This window comes from Lagenorhynchus albirostris, chromosome 15 (assembly GCF_949774975.1).
Source record: "Lagenorhynchus albirostris chromosome 15, mLagAlb1.1, whole genome shotgun sequence".
NCBI classification, from domain to species: Eukaryota; Metazoa; Chordata; class Mammalia; order Artiodactyla; family Delphinidae; genus Lagenorhynchus; species Lagenorhynchus albirostris.
Genome location: NC_083109.1, coordinates 16,860,200 through 16,868,276, shown reverse-complemented (window position 1 = coordinate 16,868,276; position 8,077 = coordinate 16,860,200). Strand labels below are relative to the sequence as shown.

The window sequence follows — 8,077 nt, the reverse complement described above, 5'->3', positions numbered from 1 at the left end:
GAGTCCAGTCCTTCCCCCAGCAGAGAGCCCAGGGGTTCCCCAGGAGGCCCAGGGGTTCCCGAGGCATTCTGCACACTTCCGCTTAGGGCACTGTATCAGTCAGGGTGGGATAACTGATGTAAGAAACAACCCCCAAATCTCAGCGGCGTAACACGATAAGGTTTGTCCTTCACATCACAGCACAACCCAGGTCATTTGGAGATGTGGAAATTTCTACTCTCTGCAGTTATTCAGAGACCCAAGTCCTTTCCATCGTGTGGCTCCACGCTTGTCTCAGTGCTTGGAGTTCTCTCCATTTATCCAGCGGATGGTGAAAGAGAGAGTGTATTGAGAATTGCAGAGGAGATTTTTATGGGCCATGCTGGGAATCGCACTACATTGCTTCTGCCCACATTCCATTGGTCAGAACTCAGTCACATGGTCTCACCTAACTGCAAGGGAGCCTGGGAAATGTAGTCTAGCTTCATGCCCAGGAAGAAAAGGAATGGGGCTTGGTAAACAAAGAAATGCCACTGATCCTTAACGTCTGTGTTGTCACGGATTAGGGTCTGCCTCCCCTGGGCTGTGAGCTCCTCCAAAGAAGGAACTGCATTCATATTTGCTTCTCTGAGTCATGAGCTCCAGGTTGCAAACCCAGGCTGGGTGGTCCAGAAGGTGGCATCCCAGAGGTGGACATCACAGCTGAGCACACCAGCACTAAGCTGCCAGGCAGCTGGCAAAGACGGGCAGATCAGGACCAAGGCCACCAGTTAGGAGCCTGACAACCACAGCAGACCCTGAGGGCTTAGGGCAGAGACAGGAAGAGAACCTAGAAGAACCCTGAGCCAAGGAAACAGCCTTCAATGGCAGCAGGGAGAGTTCTGGGAAGGGCACCAACCAAGCTTGGATTTAGGGTTTATAAAGAACTGCCTCACTCATCAATATATGAACCTTCACCACAAAAGAGGTCGGGCCTTAATGTACCTACTTTACAGATACGGGAATAGAGGGATTTTCCCCCCAAGTCTCCTGCCTAAGGGACGACATGAACCTACCAGACTATTCTTTATGTCACTAATCCATGAACATTCCAGGGCACATCGCTGTGGGGACTTCTGGGGAGCTGGGGAGGCCCTGTCTCTCTCTCTCCGGAAGTGCTCTGTGCTGTGTCCTGCTTCATGTAACTGGGTGACCACATATGCCTGGCAATGAGTTACATCACCCAGATGTGTTTGAGGGATCTGTCTCTAGTTTTCAGAATATTTTACATCATTGACTACATTTTAAAATCAAGAAATTTTACCTAATGGGGAGTCCTGGCTTTTCTTTTTTAAAAAGTCAGGAGGTCCAGCCACCATGGGTCAAATTCCCACAAGGTGACGATCACTCAAAGCTGAGTAACAGCTGTGCCATTGACAGGACGTGTGTCTTTCATGTCCCCACAACTCCCACCTTCCGATTTTTCTCTTTTCTGAACTGTGTTACTCATTTCACCCTCCCCCTGGCTCTTGTAGGCATTTGAGTTTATAATCTTGGTCCTGTGCATTTTCAAGCCTTCAATTACTTATTCCCTCCATCATCCATTCAGTCCGTCAGCAGGTGTTTGCTGAGTGGTTGTTCTGGGCCAGGTTTGTGCTAGGCAGTGGGCATGAAAACAAGATATGGCCCTGCCCTCAGAGAGCTCATAGTCTGGAGAGAAAGCCAAATACAGAGACACAACATTGCAGGGAATTCCCTGATGGTCCAGTGGTTAGGACTCTGCACTTGCACTGCTGGGGCCAGGGTTCAATCCCCGGTCTGGGAACTAAGATCCTGCAAGCCGCGCAGCGCGGCCAGGAAAAAAAAAAAAGAAAGAAAAACACAACATTGCAAACAGGGGATGTTCTATGGATCCCAGATGTTTAAGCTTGTGCAGATACCCTCGGTGCATGACCCACATCCCCTTGGGGACTCACCAGTCCCAGACAAGGGGATGGCTTCCTACCACAAGCACCTGCAACTCCCCGCTTAGTGGCCTTTGCATGCAGGCTGGAAATACTGAAGAATAAATGTCCCCAGGAACAGCCCTCAAATGACTGACCTGAGTTGCTGGATAAACAACCCAGCTCCCTCCCCCTCAGGCAAGATGACCATGATGTGGGTTCTACGCTACCTACCAGAAGTTCCCCAACAGCCAATGCATTAACTTGCTCATTAAGGCACCTTATACTTTCCCTTCCCTGTGCCACTACCCTGGTCCCCTACCGTCACTTCCTCAGATCACTTCCCAGGGAAATCACATGCATTCACACCCTTAGCTGCTTCTGGGGGAGCCCATTCTGAGCTGTGTGCCCATAAACAAATGGGGTGCACAGCCCTTACAGCCTTTCAGAATCCACTGACCTCAAATGGAAATTGACTGTCAATTAGTCTGGAATGGGATAAACCTAAACAATTCATCAGCTTTCCTTTAAAGATAATCATTGCAGTAATCATGCTAAAAAATAATGAAATGTAATAATTATATTAAACATACTAATATAAAAGAATAACTAAATCATAAACAGAATAATAAAAAGGCTGCTTGAGCAGGTGTACTTGGGTCTGCTGGTTTTTATCTTTTTGTGATCTTGCTACACATTAAATCAGCTCATTCAGTCCCTCTGTAGAGGGGCCCGTAGCTGCTGTGAACTTCCTTTCAGTTACCCACTTCACTGGTTCTTTTCAAAAAAAGGAAGGCCTATGAAAATCATGGAGGAGATCAGGACTCAGGAGGGACTGATGTTTGGGAATCATTCCAGAAACTTTCTGTGTGTTATTTCATCAGTTCCTCCCAACTGCCCATGAGGGAGACAAGATCATCTTCACTCTCCTGGTGCAACAGGGACTCTGGGGCATCAGGTGACCTGCCCAGGATCACATGACCCAAATCCATGTGACTCAAAACCCACTCTATGGCTTTCTCCTCAGGCTGTGTGTGTGCGTGTGTGTGTGTCCACGCGCACACGCGCGTCAGTTGACTAGGATGAGGAGGGAGGGAAGGGCCATAAGACCTAACCTTGGGTCTTAGAGGAGCCACGGTGCTGGGAATGGCCTTTCAACCTGCAGGTTGCTGCTTCCCTCTGGTCTGGAAAGTGTCCAAAGGAGAATAAAGGCAGAGAGTAGGTGTGAGAAGGACCAGAATCTAGAGCAGAAGACACAAAGGGAAATCTTCCTTCCTTCCTCCCTCCCTCTCTCTCTGTCTCTGTGTCTCTCTCTTTTTCCTTCTTCTTTCCTTCCTTCCTTCCTTCCTCTCTCTCTCGTCCTTCCTTCCTTCCTCCCTCCCTCCCTTCTTTCTTCCTTCCTTTCCTTCCTTCCTCCCTTCCTCTCTTTCTTTCTTTTTCTTTCTCTTTCTTCTCTTCCTTCCTCCCTCCCTCTCTCTCTCTCTTCCTTCCTTCCTTCCTTCTTTCTTTCTTCCTCTCTTCCTTTCTTTCTTTCTTTTCTTTTCTTTTCTTTCATCATGAGCAAGGGCTCAAGGGAGCCCAGAAATGTCTGAGGGCTTATTTAACAGGGGTTAATTCTTTTTAAATAATCTGATAAAGGCTCATGCACTAACGGTTTAGACAGACAGAGAAAACAAAATCTCTTTGTGTCATCTCATTACATGGTCACAGGTAGGTAACATAGTGCCCCCCCTTCTTGGGCAATGCAAGGACTAGGTGGCAACAGTGCAGGGCCTGTCACTTAGGAATGGCTCATTGCTCACTCCTTCTCACCCCTTCCCAGTTCTAGCAAATGAGAGGGTCCCTAGCTTGATCTCTGAATGCTAATGTCTGCCTTACAGGATCCCATACTGCCTGCTTCCATCAAGAAGCTAAACCAGGGCCTTCCCTGGTGGCGCAGTGGTTGAGAGTCCGCCTGCCGATGCAGGGGACACGGGTTCGTGCCCAGGTCCGGGAGGATCCCACATGCCGCGGAGTGGCTGGGCCCGTGAGCCATGGCTGCTGGGCCTGCACGTCCGGAGCCTGTGCTCCGCAGCAGGAGAGGCCACAACAGTGAGAGGCCTGCGTACCGCAAAAAAAAAAAAAAAAAAAAAAGAAGCTAAACCAATATTTCCAACTCATCAACACTTAAACACGGGGCCAATTTGCACAATACAGTGTCTATTTATTTTCCAGGCTGCAATCTTTATGATGCATATTCCTGAGGCAGTTAATTTGCTCTTGAATACATCTCTTTGTGTATTGGTTACCCATTTCATTAGCAGCGATATTGAGACCGGCTGGGACATGTGGGGGACTTTTCACTGACTGAAAGAAGCTTTTTAATAAGCCCCATCATCGCTGGCTTTATGGTTCCATTTGATGAGCAACAAATGTATTCATTTAGCAGCTGCATTCCTTAATCAGGTATTCACTGGGTAACAGCATATACAAATATGGAGAAACACAGAATTTAGGGAGCTGAGTGCAGTCATTTTCCACAGGGATTGGAGCATTGTCTGTATTCACCATCAGTTTTCAAGCGAGAACCTCTCCTTGTTGGATGTGAAATTCTGTACAGAAGCACACGGGGCCCAGCTATGACTCACTGCCCTCTGTCAAGAGCATTCCTCCCCCACCGAGGGGCCAGACCCTCCAGAGGTCTCTTGTTCCCTCTTCTGCGTCAAACAAGTCCCCAGCCATTTGGTTTCTTTGATCAATGGTACTTTTAAACCTTTCCTGTGGCTCCCACTCCATTTGCCCTCAAAATGCCCCCAGAGACAAAAATTACTAACGTACATTAGTTCTTTTTAAAAAAACAACAGCTCATTGAGGAATAATTGACAATTAAATTTGCATATATGTAAGGTGTACTGACTTGACATCTTGATAAATGTATACACTGAAAGGACCACCACAATCAAGCTAATTAACATATCCATCACCTCACAAAGTTACCATTTTCTTCTTCTGTGTGTGTGTGGTGAGCACACTTAAGATTTACCCTCTTGACAACATTCAGGTATATACAATACAGTGCTGTTAACTACAGTCATACTGTTGTACATTTGATCTCCAGAATTTATTCACCTTGCATAAGTGAAACTTTATACCTTTTAACCAACATCTCCCCATTTCCCCGTCTCCTGCCCTTGGCGACCACCATTCTACTCTCTATTTCTGACTTTGGCTATTTTAGATGCCACATATAAGTGAAACCATACAGTATTTGTCTTTTTCTGTCTGGCTTTTTTTTTTTTTTTTTGGTTGCATTGGGTCTTCGTTGCTGCGCGCGGGCTTTCTCTAGTTGCGGCGAGCGGGGGCTGCTCTTCGTTGCAGTACGCGGGCTTCTTACTGTGGTGGCTTCTCTTGTTGCAGAGCACGGGCTCTAGGCACGCGGGCTTCAGTAGTTGTGGCACATGGGCTTAGTTGCTCCACAGCACGTGGGATCTTCCTGACCAGGGCTCGAACCCATGTCCTCTGCGTTGGCAGGTGGATTCTTAACCACTGTGCCACCAGGGAAGTCCCAGGATTTCCTTCTTCTTAAAGGCTGAATAATATTCCATGCCCCATCTTTATCCATTCATCCTTCCACATTTAGGTTGCTTCCATATCTTGGCTATTGTGAATAATAATACAATGAATCTGGGAGTGCAGCTAATCTCTTCAAGATCCTGATTTCAGTTCATTTGGAAATATACTCAGAAGTGGGATTGCTGGATCATATGGTAGTTCTATTTTTAATTTTAAAAAAATCTTTTTTTGAAGAACCTCCATACTGTTTGCCATAGCGGCTGCACTAATTTACATTCCCACCAACAGTGCACAAGGGTTCCCTTTTTCCTACATCCTTGCCAACACTTGCTTTTTCTTGTCTTTTTGTTAATAGCCATCCAAACACGTGTGAGGTATGTTTCTAGGAATTTCTTTTGTTTTCCGTGGGCCTGGGACAGAGGCCATTTCTCTGAATATGGTGAGATTGGGTTTCTCAGGAGGTTGAAGACCAGAATGTGTGTGTGTGCGTGCACGCGCGTGCGCGCGTGTGTGTATGCGTGCCCCCATTGATAAGATCAGTATAATACATCTAGCTAGACTGTCAGGGCAGGAACCATGTCTGTTTACTGCTGTATCCATGAAACCCAGGGCAGTGTCTGGCATACCAGGATTCTTAGCATATGTTAAAGAGAGGATTAATCAATCAAGGCCCTGTTCTCTGTTCAGCTACTTCTAGGCTGTAAGTGGAAACTCCCAGATATGCCAACAGAAGATGGCGTAGCAATAAGCAGAAGACCTCTTTCCCCTACTCAGGCCAACAGTGGCCTTTCTGAGACAAAGCCTCCACGCTGTGAACCCTGAGGGAAAAAGGGGGCAAAGAAAGAAGAACGGCAAAGGAGAAAGGCAGCAGATGGAGGAAAGCTATCCCAGCTGTTGGCATCCGTGAACAAGGAAAACCAATCTCGGTTTGGAAACGATAATGTTTGTAAGGACTTGGCCAGGATTATAATTAAAAGAGGAAATGCACTAAATGTTGTGGAAATAACACACATTTTTTTCCTCATATCTGGAACTGCCTGAACCTCTCATTTTAGTCATGGTGTCAAAACAGACCCTGGATCAGAAAGAGGCAGGCTAGGATCTCTAATGTGTAGGGGGCTGGGAGGCTCAAGGCCATGGCCAAAGGAACATGGTGGGCTCAGGTGTGGATAGTCTTGTCCAGAAGGCAGGGCACCCAGACATGGGTCCAGGCAACAGGAGGTAAGATGTCACAGCAGTCCTGGGATTCTTGCTTAAAGGAGTAGGGAGGGGGTAGGAATCAGGAGATACAGTGCTGTGATAGACCGGCAGCTCTTCTCTGCCAAGGAGACTTCCCTGACTTCCTCTCCAGGAGCAAGTGCCCCTCCCCAACCTCCCACAACCCCCACAGTGAGCTCTACTTACGACACACCACACTTTACAATCGACAGCTTTCCTGGCTGCCTAAACTACTGAGATCTCCTTATTGGCAGGAATCACATCTCACAGGAGGTGCAAAATGGAATGAAAAGGGAAGAGCCTGCCATTCGAGTTGACTATTTGGGGAGGAAAAAAATCCCTCTGGAACCAAAAGACAGACTAGAGCTTTGCCACTCAAAGTTTTGCTATTCTGAGGACCAGCGCTTTGGCACCACCTGGAGCTCTGTTACAAAGGCCGCATCTTAGGCTCCACCCAAACCTCCTGAACCAGAGTCTGCATGTTCACAAGATCCCCGGGTGACTCACATGATCATTATAATTTGAGAAGCAATGGGCTAGAGAGTTGAACGATCTTTGGGACTCTAAACTCATACCTCTTTGAACTCCCACATTTCTGTGGTGCTTTGAAAGTCATACAGCACTCTGATATATTTTCTCTTTATGCTTCCCCAGCCTGAATTGACTTGAGCAAGGCAGGAAGAGAATATTGTAAAACGAAACAAAACCAAAAAACCAAAGAAACAAAAAAAACTAGAACCTGCTAACAGAGTGCCCACTCTAAGCCAATCACAATGCTGAAAACTGTCGTATGCATTCTCTTATTAAGTCACTGAAGCAAGCACTGAAGTTAGGAGAATAATGGGCACCATTTTCCAGATGGAGTGAGATCGAGAATGGTTAAGAAACTTTACCAAGTTCACTCAATTTGGACTTGTTCAGCTGCAAGAAACAGAGACCATCCTGGTCTAACTCAATCAAAGAGGTTCTTATAAAGAAAATAGGTGACTCGGAACCCTAGCATAGGAAATCCAACAAGACCAAATGTTACGGAGCCTGAAAGTAGATAGCAGTCAAGAGCCAAGGTGTCTGTCTTTTGTTTCTTGGGAATCCGACTTGCCCTTGAGATGGGAATTCTTGTGCAAGTGATTACTGAGGGAGGCTCTCGGGAGAAAGGGAGAGAGGAAAGCAGGACAAGGAAGGGGAGAGATGAAATCTAAGCAAGAATGTCATCTCAGGTGGAGACCAGCTTCAGCCCGATCCCCAGGGAGCTCAAGGGTATGAATGGCACCAGAGTTGGCCTCATCTTGAGCCAGGAGGCTGGCCTTTTGTACCATGTGAGTCAGTCTTTGGCAGCTGGTTGCTGGGGGCAGAGCAGTGGACCAACCTGGCTGGGAAGCCGTGAGGTCAAGGGTTTCTCTGGGGAA

The 8,077-nt window shown here is 47.1% G+C and overlaps 1 non-coding gene across 1 annotated transcript; it reads left to right on the top strand.

The window, feature by feature from the left end:
• The first annotated feature begins 1,711 nt into the window (after window positions 1-1,711).
• TRNAA-UGC (transfer RNA alanine (anticodon UGC)) lies at window positions 1,712-1,783 on the top strand. The gene has a single exon. It is a non-coding gene; the product is annotated as a tRNA-Ala (tRNA).
• The last annotated feature ends 6,294 nt before the right edge of the window (window positions 1,784-8,077 follow it).